The sequence below is a fragment of the Palaemon carinicauda genome, chromosome 2 (genome assembly GCF_036898095.1).
Source record: "Palaemon carinicauda isolate YSFRI2023 chromosome 2, ASM3689809v2, whole genome shotgun sequence".
Classification (NCBI taxonomy): domain Eukaryota; kingdom Metazoa; phylum Arthropoda; class Malacostraca; order Decapoda; family Palaemonidae; genus Palaemon; species Palaemon carinicauda.
Genome location: NC_090726.1, coordinates 122,125,792 through 122,138,912, shown reverse-complemented (window position 1 = coordinate 122,138,912; position 13,121 = coordinate 122,125,792).

The following is a 13,121-nucleotide window of genomic DNA, read 5'->3' as shown; positions in this document are numbered from 1 at the left end:
TAGAACGCCTTTCCATGTATTAACGCCTACAACTAATTTATCAAATCCTTTAAAAGAATGTATAAATGCAAGCAAAAGTCGTTTTGATATCCTTCAAAAGAATTTAGAAGAATCACAAATCATAATGAAAAGGAATCATGATAAAATAGCGAAGCCAACTAAAACATATACCGTGGGTGATAATGTATACATACAGGTAAATGTACGTAAAGGACTCAATTATTAACTAACACCTAAGTTTGAAGGCCCATTTAACATTTTGGAAACATTAACGGCCAATAGGTTTAGAGTTCAAAATGTATCCCAACCCACTGATGAGAGAATCGTACCATTGGCTCACATAAGAAATTAAAATAAGAGGGACAGAAGTGAGGGAAAAATTTTTATTTTTTTTATTTTTGTGAACCTTATATGTTAAAAGTTTTTTCTTCTTAATACAGGAGTAATTACATATGTTTTTCTCGTTACAGGTTTCCAAGATGAAGTTTTTATTGTTAGGAGTGATATTGTTCGCTCAGACATTTTTCTCGTGTGGGAAGAGCTCTAAAACTAAAAGTATAGATTTTAAGTATGGCACTATAGTAGAAAGACAAGAAGACGTTTTTATTACATCAAGTAACGTAGTTGTTGAAGTACGTATGCAAGCAATTTTTCTCCCAGAGAATGACGTCACTAGCTTAAAGAGCGCCATTTCAAGGTTTGCTGTTTCATTAGATGAAATGCATAGAAGACACTTTCCTTTTAATACAGAGAGTTCGCTTGCATCGACAATAAAAGTTGCAGAGATGCTATCCGACGACTTGCAAAATAAGACTTACGACGCAGAATCTTTGGCTCGTGACCTTTTGATGTGGACAGTAAGACACGATAACCTTGAAAAACGTAACCCGTTTATTTTCGCTGCACTAAACATCTTTGGTTCTATTGCAAGTTTAGGCTTAGGAATTTCCAATCGTCTTAAGATTAGTAATCAAAATAAGAAAATTTAGTTTTCGACTCATGAAAATGAATTGATTATGTCAGAACTAAGGAATCAGTTAGCTTCAATCAATCAAATTATGAGTTTGGTGAACGAACATTCTAGTAATATCAGTCAGCTTATGGAAGTACAAGATTTGTTGGCAACGTTAACGTATCATGATTCAAAAATAGATCATATACATAATAGAATTGCACATTTCATTGAGAAATCAAAAGACTATGTGGAAGCTATCACGTTAGCGACTAAAGGTGTACTGTCACCGCATTTGTTGCCAATAAGAGACTTAACGTTAATTGTGGAGAACGAACGGGAGAAATTAGGTTATGTTCCTTTGTTAGACGCACGTAGGTTAGAATTTTATTACAGCCTAATTACAGTAAGCGTTGAAAATCACAGGATTATGATTACAATTACCTTTGATTCTTCCGATGCCTGGTAATCTTACAGGATATCACCATTTCCGAATTTCATGACGAATCACTCAAATCCAGTGATATCCAGTTTGACAGGACACGTATTGATTTCCCCAGACAAGGAAACATATACGGTCATTAAAGACTTAAATCAATTAACTCACTGTTCAGATGCAATGAATAAAAAAATATGTACAGCTGACTCCTTTGAATTCCATAAAAACTCAATGGATTCATGCGAGTTAGGTATAGTGCTAGACGGTGCTCTCTCCCATACACATAAAAATTGTCTGAAAAAGCTTTATCCCTTTGATGATAATAAGTTCAATTGCAGACTGAATAACAGCTCGTGGATACCATACGACAAGGCCGGCTTCAATGTATCATGCCCGGACGGATCCACGTCCTATTCCCAAATCTTCGTTGCAGCAGATGGTTGTATCGGTACGTCCCCGAATTACATGGTCCGTGGAATCAAGACTATCATCAGAGAATGGGCTTACTTCGCAAACTTCACGTGGTCGACGACAATTCCATCTTTACCTCTCCCATACAATGCACGTGTGGCTAAGCGGTTGATGAAATTAACCGAGATGGACCACCCGACACCGACTTCTACAGACCTTCATTTCTACGTGTTACTAGCAGCAATCAGCGTTACGGTGATGATATTTATCGCCGTTAACATCCTTGATTGGCGTAGGTTAAGGAAGAATAAATTGGAGCTCAAACAGAATGTTTTGCCATGTCCAGACAAAACTCCTTATTTAATTCAATTTAAAGCCATTTGAAACTGGCTCCTTCATGCGCTCAAAGGAGTAAAAATTGTCTTGGAAGTGTTGTGCACGAAAAGCAGTTAGTACGCTAGAAATATGTAGTTGAAGAGACTATAGAACATTTGCATTTTAAAAATATTTTAAAAAACCTTTAAAAAATAAATCATTTTTTGGGCACTTAATAAAATATATAAGCCCTAAATGTTAAAATAAAGAATCTATGGGCACCTAATAAAATATATAAGCCCTATATATAAATATATACATGTACAAAACCGTGGTACGTGTACGTACCAGGAATTCGTGTTTGTGCACTAAAATTATATCTTTACCAAGGTAACAAATATTTTTTATTAGTTACCGTATTATAATAATCTATATTTTTAACAAAGGTAACAACTATTCTTTAACATGTTACCAAATCATATGTATATCAGTATTTTTTTTTGTTGGTACCATATAATCGTTTGCTAGCAATGTACCATATATATGATCTGTATTTATCATGCATTTTTTTTCTTTGTTCAGACAATGTCTGTTAAGTATGCATTTTTTTTTTAATGTGCCTATTTGAACATTTATCCTTAATCATTTGCTTATGGCTAAAGTAAAAAAAAAAAAAAAAAAAAAAAAAAAAAAAAAAAAAATATATATATATATATATATATATATATATATATATATATATATATATATATATATATATCCAGTCACACTCCTAGTAAACATATTTTTAATGCATTGTTAGATATTCAATAAATTGAAGGTAGCTGACCGAGCTAATGTAATATATGTAAAATTACATGTTTAAATACATGACCTAAGAGGTCAATATGGAAGAGGAGCGAGTGTGATAAATGCCATAGTCATGTCATAACCAGGATGCTAATGCCAAACCTCAGCAATGTAACATTTTTATGAAGAATAAACACAAATACAAATCGTGAGAAAGAGTTGTGTCGAACCGGATGCAGGTGTCTTCCTATATTAATGTTTAGTTTACATTATGTGTTTAAATGCTGAGATAACTGACTATACGATATCTGTGATATCGATATTTTAGCCAGTTTTTATCTAGATGTCATACGGAATGGTCATCCGACCAAACCATCTATACTCCTGTAATGGAGATGTTAATAACTGTTTTTAAAGGAATAAACTATTTTAAAGTTAACTTACCTAGACTTACTTGAAGATGTAACATACCAAGTCTATTAAACAACACATTGAAGATGACATTTGATGGGAACCCGAATGTGTGTTAATAACAGTACCACACCAATATATGCAGTTTTGTAGGGGTAAGGAGGCCGCAAGTCTCTCCTTTGTCTCTTGTTCCTTGCACAAGAGAAACTCCGAAAGTTTAGGGAGATTCTCGTTAAACTGTCATCCAGGGATGTCCGCGTACAGTTTCCCTACTGAAAAGGTTAGGTGGACTTCTTTCCATTCCTTCTCCTGCATGGGTAAGGCTAGTGACAGAGGCCTGCACTCCTCAAGTGCAGGGCATGGTTTGCCTGCCCCCACTGCCTTGGCAACAGATTTAAATGCCTTCCACGTAAAGGGGAATGCTATTAAAGCAGGAGCAAGAAAGGTAGGGTGTTTCTTGCTCAAAGCAGATACTTTCGATACCGAATAACTCGCCTTTCTCATGCTACTTGACAAGAGAGCTTGTGCCTTATTGTGGTCGAAAACCATGGCTTCCTCCAGTTCTGTTTCCTCTTTTGATATTGGTTCATGCTTCAGTCGAATGAAGCAATCAGGGAAAGCGTTAAAGCTTGGCCAAAACTGGATGTCGTCTAAGGGGACAGCTCCCATCTTCTCTGAGATGTAGAGTTTGCCGTTCAAAATCGGCATAAGCTCTGCATACCTCCAGGGATTGGTTTTGGAGCAGGTCGGGAGGTCTTGGTCTCTGGGTCGCTTGAGTGACCCTCGGGAGGCGATAAGTGGAGCTTCACTGAGCTCTCTCTTGATTTCGCTTCCCTTGTTTCGCCTCGTTTGCGAATGTTCTCCACTAAATCCGTAAGATGGGACAGCACCTGGCTCGTGTTGTCCAACGGAGGGGTAGAAGGTGAAGACGTCGAGGGTAATGGCTCCAGGACCTCCAGGGCCAGCACAGACGGAAGGAATTCCAACACGACATCGACATATTCTCCCAGAGGTGCCTCCCTGCCATCCATCTCTATGGCAATCTGGACGCAGGGAGGTGCGAGTCATGCTTGGGGCACAACCATTTGACTACCCGCTTTCGGGAACAGTAAACTACGCATCCTATCGTTAGGTAGGTATGGTCCCGGAGAGCTCTTCTGGAACCCTCTTACCCATTTGCGTAGCTTTTTACATGCCGCATCCCTAGACTCTGTTGACTTGGGGTCATCAAAACCTTCGGTCACTAAGGTCCGGCAGATATTGCAGACTTGGGAGTCCCAATATTGCAGAGATTCGGTAATAATGGTGCAGGGGGCATGAGACCTGCATGCTGTATGACCGTAGAAGTACTTACTCCTAAGATTGCAAAAGATCACATCGCATGTCATCTGGGGTTCCTCTTGTAAAGAAAGGAAAACAAAATGAGTATACGATTGTTTATCTCACATGATAAACAGATATGCAATTATTTATATTTTAATCATTATAGCTTCGGATAGTAAGCTAGAAAGAAATAGGGAAATACACATACTTGTGTATCCCTCCCAGCCAATTACTGTAACCTTCCCCCAATATTAAAGATAAAGAGTTTCCTTTATCAGGGCAACTCGAAAGAGAAGGGTTCTAACCCCTAGGGATAGAAGAAATGTACACTGCCACTGACCCTTCTAATTATTTAATATTTAGTATTGACTGATTTCCAATCAGAGTATTGAAAGAAATCTATTCTTTCAATATAAGTTCGGTCTCAGCAAAAGCTTGAACAAGGGTACACAAGATATGTTAGAAATTACCTACTGTATAATAATACTATAGTTTTCTGTTTGCAGTATATACTATATTGCAAATATATTAGCTACTGTATAATCATATACTGTAGTTCAGCCGGTGTGTTGCCGGCATGGCTAGCACCTGGCGGCACGGTCCGGCTGACATGTCGCCGACTGGACTAGAAATTAGAAAAGACACATACTTGTGTATCCCACCTAGCCATATATATATATATATATATATATATATATATATATATATATATATATATATATGTATATATATATTCATATATATATATATATACATATGTATATATATATATATATATATATATGTAAAATATATATATATATATATATATATATATATATATATCTATATATACATACATACATATATATATATATATACACACACAAAATAGTGAATGTGACAGATTAAAGTTTTACAGCTAAATATTTACAGATATATATAGGCACACGCACCCTGTCTCACCAGCATATGACTACTTCCTCTCCCCCTACCCTAGAGATGAAGAGAGCTCTGGGTGACTGGAAAGACATATATATATATATATATATATATATATATATATATATATATATATATACATATGTATGTATATATATATATATATATATATATATATATATATATATATATATATATATATATATATGTCTTTCCAGCAAAGCTGGTGGAGGTCAAGAACTGCAAGGTTATCCCAGGTGACCATGTAGCCCCCCAACACAGACTGCTATGTATGGATTTAGGCCTAAAAAGGGAAAGAAAAGCTAAAGCTAAAGGGATACGGAAAATTAAATGGTACAAACTAGTGAGAGAAAGAGATAAGATGAGAGAGTTTAAGAGAAGGGTTTTGGAGGATATTGATAGAGGAATTGAAGATGTTCAAGAATGGTGGACACGAAATGCAGCAGTAATGAGAAGGCATGGGAAGGAGCTGCTAGGAGAGACATCTGGTATCATATGGGAAGAAAAGGAGAGTTGGTGGTGGAGTGAAGAAATTGAGAAAGTTGTAAAAGATAAGAAGGAGGCAAAGAAGAGATGGGAAGAGTCACAGTCAGGGGAAGACAGAGAGAGGTTCAAAGAGAAAAACAAGGTGGTGAAGAAGGTAGTAGCCCAAGCTAAAGCTAAGGCATATGATGATGTGTATAATGAGCTGGGGACAAAGGAAGGATTAAACAAGATGATCAAGCTATCGAAGACTAGAAATAAGAGCACCAAAGATATTACACACATCAAACAAATAAAAGATCAAGATGGTGTAGTACTTAGAAAGGAGGAAGACATTGTAAAGAGATGGAAAGAATATTTTGAACAGCTGGTGAATGAAGAAAATGATAGATTATTAAGAGAGGATAGACTGGTGAATTTGGGCATGGTAATAAGTTTCTCTAGGCAAAAGGTAATAAATGCACTGAGGAAGATGAAGAATGGGAAGGCAACTGGACCAGACATGATTCCTGTGGAGGCATGGAAAGCCTTAGGAGATGAAGGAGTGGATATACTGTACGATCTCATGATAAAGATTTTTGAGCAGGAAAAGATACCAAATGAGTGGCGTGGGAGTATAATGATCCCAATCTTCAAAGGGAAAGGGGATGTCCAAGAGTGTGGGAATTACAGAGGTATTAAATTGATGTCCCACACTTTGAAGATACTGGAAAGGATGATAGATGCCAGACTAAGAGAAGAAGTAGAAATAGGTAAAGAGCAGATGGGATTCATGAAGGGGAGGGGAACAACAGATGGTGTATTTTGTCTGAGGCAACTAATGGAGAAATTCCGGGAAAAGCAAAGAGACCTGCATGTGGTATTAATGGACCTTGAAAAGGCTTATGACCGAGTCCCAAGACAAGAGGTATGGAGGAGTCTGAGGGAGAGCAGGGTGCCAGAGAAGTACGTTCGACTGATACAAGAGATGTACCGTAATGTATTTACTAGAGTGAGGAGCAGTGCTGGGGAGACAGAGGGTTTTGAGGTGAGAGTAGGATTATACCAAGGGTCAGCTCTGAGCCCATTCATCTTTAACATAGTGATGGACGTTTTAATAGAAGAGGTAAGGGAGGCAGTACCATGGAACATATTGTATGCAGATGATATTGTTCTGTGCGCAGAGAGCAGGGAAGATCTGGAAATGAAATTGGAAAGGTGGAGACAAGTACTGGAGGACAGAAGAATGAGAATAAGTAGATCTAAGACAGAATATATGTGTACCACCAGTGAGGGGGATGATAGAGAAAGTATTCATCTTAGAGGAGAACAGATAAAGAGAGTGGATAAGTTTAAGTATTTGGGATCCTTTGTTAACGCTGGAGGAGGTATGGAAGATGAAGTTAAACATTGGGTACAGGCAGGGTGGAACAACTGGAGAGCAGCCTCAGGAGTTCTTTGTGACAAAAGAATACCACTGAGGTTGAAAGGAAAATTTCATAAGACAGTGGTAAGAACTGCAATGCTGTATGGAACGGAAACAGCAAGCATGAGGAAGACAGAGGAGAAGAAGATGGATGTGGCAGAAATGAGAATGCTTAGGTGGATGTCTGGGGTGACAAGAGAGGATCGGATAAAAAATGACTACATAAGAAGGTCGACAAAGGTGGTGGAAATATCAAAGAAAGTGCAGGAAGGGAGGCTGAGATGGTATGGACACCTGATGAGGAGAGATGAGGACCACGTTGGGAGACATACTATGGAGATGGAGGTTCAGGGAAGAAGAAGAAGAGGGAGACCAAGAAAGAGATGGAGGGACTGTGTGAGAGGAGACTTACAGGAGAAGGGGATTGATGAGGCAGAAGCGCAGAATAGAAAAAGATGGAAACGGCTCATCCACAACGGCGACCCCATATAAAAATGGGAACCAGCTGGGAAGAAGAAGATATATATATATATATATATATATATATATATATATATATATATATATATATACATATAAAATATATATATATATATATATATATATATATATATATGTATGTATGTATATATTATATATATATAAATTATCTATAATAAATCTATATATATATATATATATACATATATATACATACACACAAATTATATATATATATATATATATATATATATATATATATATATATATATATATATCTATATATATGTATATATACATATATATATATATATATATATATATATATATATATATATATATATATATATATATATATATATATATATCCGTATAACTATATGTCTCCCAGAAACTCTGTGGTACCTGTACATTTTCTCTTTACCCTAACATTTTCACTTACGATTTCCCCTTCACGTAACATTTTCACTTAAATTTTCCCCATTTTTTTTTCTGTGGGCTTCACTAACGATGACGTCACAACATGCGCGTCAGTAGACCTTGCATTCTCTTCATCTTGTGTTATTGTACATATTTTAAATTCAATTCTAGCTTTAATCGGCAACTAGTGTAAATCAATTAGTATAGGGGTGATCTTTCTCTAGGTGGGACACCTTTTATCAGTCTTACTCCTCGGTTTGTCATGTTTTGTAATTTTTCAAGTTGCACTTTTGGTAAATTGTAATAGATAGAGTTGCAGTAGTCAATCCTGGTAATAACACAGTTTATCATAAGTTTCTTTACAGAGTTATCGTCCAGGTACTTTTTTATAAACGCAATATTTCTCAGATAATAACCTGCAGTTTTTATTACATTATTTATTTGGGCATTTAGAGACAGGTTACAGTTAAGAAATACACCAAGATCTCGAACTAGATATCGGCACCGAGTCATTATTTATGTTCATTTGAATATCACCCAAGTTTCTCACACTTTTTTTCTTACCTACCACCATGAATTCAGTTTTGTTCTCATTTAATTTTAGCTGTTTAAATGTCATACATTCTCTAACACTACCAAGGATTGGTTTTAGAGTTTCAGTAGTGTCATGTATATCATTTATGGAGAAGTAAAATTGTGTGTCATCCGTAAATAGTTTTAACTTCACGCCATGTCTTTGTAGTATTTAAGATAGACCAATAGTATAGATGTAGAATAAGGGTTCATATGATGAATAAGGTGTTTGCGGATTGTTTGTTCGGTGGTTTAAAGTGTCGGTCGTATGATTGGGGGGGGGGGGGGGTTGAGGCCGGAGGGGAGGGTGGAGAGCAGGTGGTCAATCATTAGCGTGGATCAAGGTGTCACAGCAGAAGCGCTCCCAGGACAGGTCGACCAGCAACGTACTGTGAGTATACCCTCAATCAGTGGTAGCACAGCAATGTTCGACCAAAGGGTGGCCTGATAAAAAATACGGAGTGCTTTATTTTTAGCAGCGTTGTCTGTGGAGGATTATTTCATAAAGTGAACCATTGTGCGAATAGAGTCCAGCCTAATTATGTAAAGTGTGGATATTGAGTTTTTTGGTGCTAGCCTTATAGACCTGAGCTGGTTGCATTGGTGTTGATTTCATGGTTGAGGTTAGGCTGGGATAGGTCTAATTGTGTTGTTATATTGTGGGGTTGTTTGCTGTAGTGTTAAGGTGTTAAGTGAACAGATTTTTTTATGATTTAGGTAACCTGTATTATTGTGTTGAGATGGCGACTGGTAAAATTCCACTTCCACAATTTAGGAGAGATAAAAATTATTCTCTATTTCAGAAAGAAGTGGAGGCTTGGCAAATGGTGACATGTTAAAGAGGAGAAACGGGATATTGTGTTGGTTTGAGTTTGCCTGAGACTGATGATTTTAATTTGAGGGAGAAAGTTTTTGAGAATCTAAGCTTGGATACGCTAAAGGGTGTTGATGGTTTTAGGAATTTGAATACATTTCTAGATGAACAGTTTGGGAAGGATAAGTTGAAGGATAATTTGCAAAAGTATGAAGATTTCGAGGGTAATGAATGTGGAGTGGGTGTTAGTGCTGATGAGAGTATAGTGTTATTCACGTTATTCGATAAGTCCGAGATTGCAAGATATGCGATTGAGGCGGGTAACTGTGCTGTTTTAGACAGTGCATGTTCGAGTACCGTTTGTGGAAAAACATGGCTTCAGGGTTATTTGAGTACAATGAGTGAGGATGATAGGTTGTTAGTCGAGACCATAGATAGTAATAGAGTGTTCAAATTTGGAGGGGGTACTCAGTTGAAGTCTCTTGGGGGGTGTAGTCGACCAGCTTCCTTAGTCGGGAATAAGGTAACAATTTAAACTGACATAGTTGATTCTGACATTCCTTTGTTGCTATCAAGGCAGGCTATGAAAACTGCCAAGGTAAAGATGGATATAGAAAATGAATCTGCGGAGATTTTAGGCAAACCAGTAGTTTTGAATATTACTTCTTGTGGACATTATTGTATTCCTCTTGATAAAAATGTCAATGTTGAGTATGTTAACTCGGTAAAACTTGATGAGCTATCAGATTCTGAAAGATTAAAGACCCTCTTAAAGTTGCATAGACAGTTTGCTCACCCAAGGCAGAGCAAGCTGGAAGTTTTGTTGAGTGATGCTTGGATTTGGCAGGAACAGTATTTGGAGAGAATTGAGAATAACTGTGTTTTGTGTAAGCAATTTAAGAGAACTCCACCTAGACCAGTGGTTGGTTTGCCCATGGCAAAAAAATTTAATCAGGTTGTTGCTATGGATTTGAAACATTGGCAGTAGGGAAAATGGATTCTTTATCTTATAGATATGTGGTCCCGATACACACAGTCGGCTTTCATAGGTAGGAAGAAAACCGCTAATGTGATTGATCAGATAATGAAACTTTGGGTGGGAACTTTTGGGGTTATGGAGGGGGTAGTGCATGATAATGGTGGGGACTTCAGTTCAGATGAGATGAGGGATGTAGCTTCAGTTTTATATGTAAAGATTAACACAACAGCTACTAAAAGTCTGTTTCAGAATGGGTTGTGTGAGCGAATACATGCAGTCACTGACATGATACTTGTTAAATTAAAAGTTCAATATCCTCGAACTCCTATAGATGTGTTGTTGAAGTGGTCAAATATGGCAAGAAATTCCCTCCAGATGTGGAATGGCTTTAGCAGCCACCAGTTGGTTTTTGGGGGAAACCTTAACCTTCCAAACATCATGACTGATAAGGTTCCTGCATTGGAGGTTAAGACCACTAGTGAGGTTTTTGATAAGCATCTTAGTGCTCTACATTCATCTAGGCAGGCCTTCATACAGACAGAAGCCGAGGAGAGAGTGAGGAGGGCTCTGAGAGTAAGGTTAGGGTGGCAGAGCAAATTTTCCAGCCTGGTGATTGTGTGTTTTATAAACGGGAGTATCATGATCGTTGGCTTGGGCCTGGGAAGGTGATTTGTCAGGATGGTAGGTTGATCTTTGTAAGGCATGGGGGTGCAATTGTTAGAGTATCACCAAATAGGCTTATTAAGCAGGGGTTGAAGTTCAATAGGGAATTTAAATTTTATGGTGCTGGGAACATAAGTAATAAAGGTGGGGGGTTAGATGGTGATGTGGAGTTAGACTTGACATTGTCTGCTCAGTCAGATTTGAGGGAAGCCGATACTACTGGTAATGGGGTTGAAAGCAGTGAGGTACAGTCAGAGGTGCCAGTTGGCGCAGAAAATGAAAGTGAGAATCGTTCAGTTCCTAAAATTAGACTTTGAAGGCAAGAGAATGATTGTTGGAAAATATATGCTACAACTCTTACTGAAGCCGAACAGAACATGTCGGAGTGTCAGGAAGCAAAACAAGCGGAGCTGAAAAGACTAAGCCATTGAGAGAGGTTTCTTGCTGGTAGGGTTGAGGGAGGTAATTTTTCTTATGTGGGTTTTAGAATAGTGCAAAGTAAACAGGGTATTTTGCTTGATCAAAGTAGTTATGTAGATAGTGTGGAGATCAAGAAAGGCTTTCGCAAAGGGGTTCGGAACTTTCAGCACTTGAGAAGACATGTTATCGGTCCATTGTAGGTGCAATCAATTGGATTGTGTTGGGTTCAAGACCTGATATGGCTTTCAATATGGTGGAGCTTTCAACTAGAGTAAATCGTGCAACTGTGGAGGATTTAGTTAAGGCTAGAAAGGTTCTGAGAAGGCTACAAGAGTCTGAGTCTTGTATTCTGTTCCCATGGATAAATAATCCTTGGTCTTTGTATGTTTTTACTGATGCATCATTAGCCAATTTACCTGATGGGGGTTAGTAATTCTTTGGGTATTGTTATTTTTATTACTGATTGGAATAGATCGTCTTCTTACCTGACACTCAAATAAAATAAAGAGGGTAGTTAAATCGACCTTGGCAGCTGAGTCTTTAGCATTGTTGGAAGGATTGGAGGAGGCACTTTACCTTAGATCAATGTTGATGAAAATTGACACCAGTGCCGTAGTTCCTATTGTCGGTTATGTGGATAATAAGAGTTTGGTGGAGGCTATTCATTCTACCAAACTGGTAAGTGATGAAAGATTGAAAATTAATTTTGGGGCAATAAAGGAGATGTTACAAAATGACGTAAAAGAAGTCAAATGGTTAACAGGATCATCCCAGCTTGCTAACTGCCTGACAAAAAGCGGGGTATCAAGTGAACAGTTGCTTACTGTTTTTCGTACAGGTCGCTTTGGGAATATTGAGATCTAAATGTTGTTGCTTGGTTGAGTGTTGTCTTGTTGGTATGTTCACTCATATATTTTACGATTGATGGATCTTTATTTTAAATGTCTTGTGTGGACAAGGAAGTCTAGGTTTTAAACGTTGCTGATTTTCAGTCTTGAAATTTTAGGGAATTGTAGCTTAAGGTTTTGGTTTTAGATATTGCTGGTTTTGAGTGACCTTTTTAATATGACATTGTATGTTTTATTGGAAGAAAATAAAAGAGATAGGGGAATGTTTGTGGGTTGTTTGTTCGGTGGTTTGAAGTGTCGGTCGTATGATGGGGGGTTGTATGATGGGGTGGAGAGGTGAAGCTGGAGGGTGGAGAGCAGGTGGTCACTTATTAGCGTGGAGCAAGGTGTCACAGCGGGAGCGCTCCCAGGACAGGTCGACCAGCAACGTACTGTGAGTATACCCTCAATCATA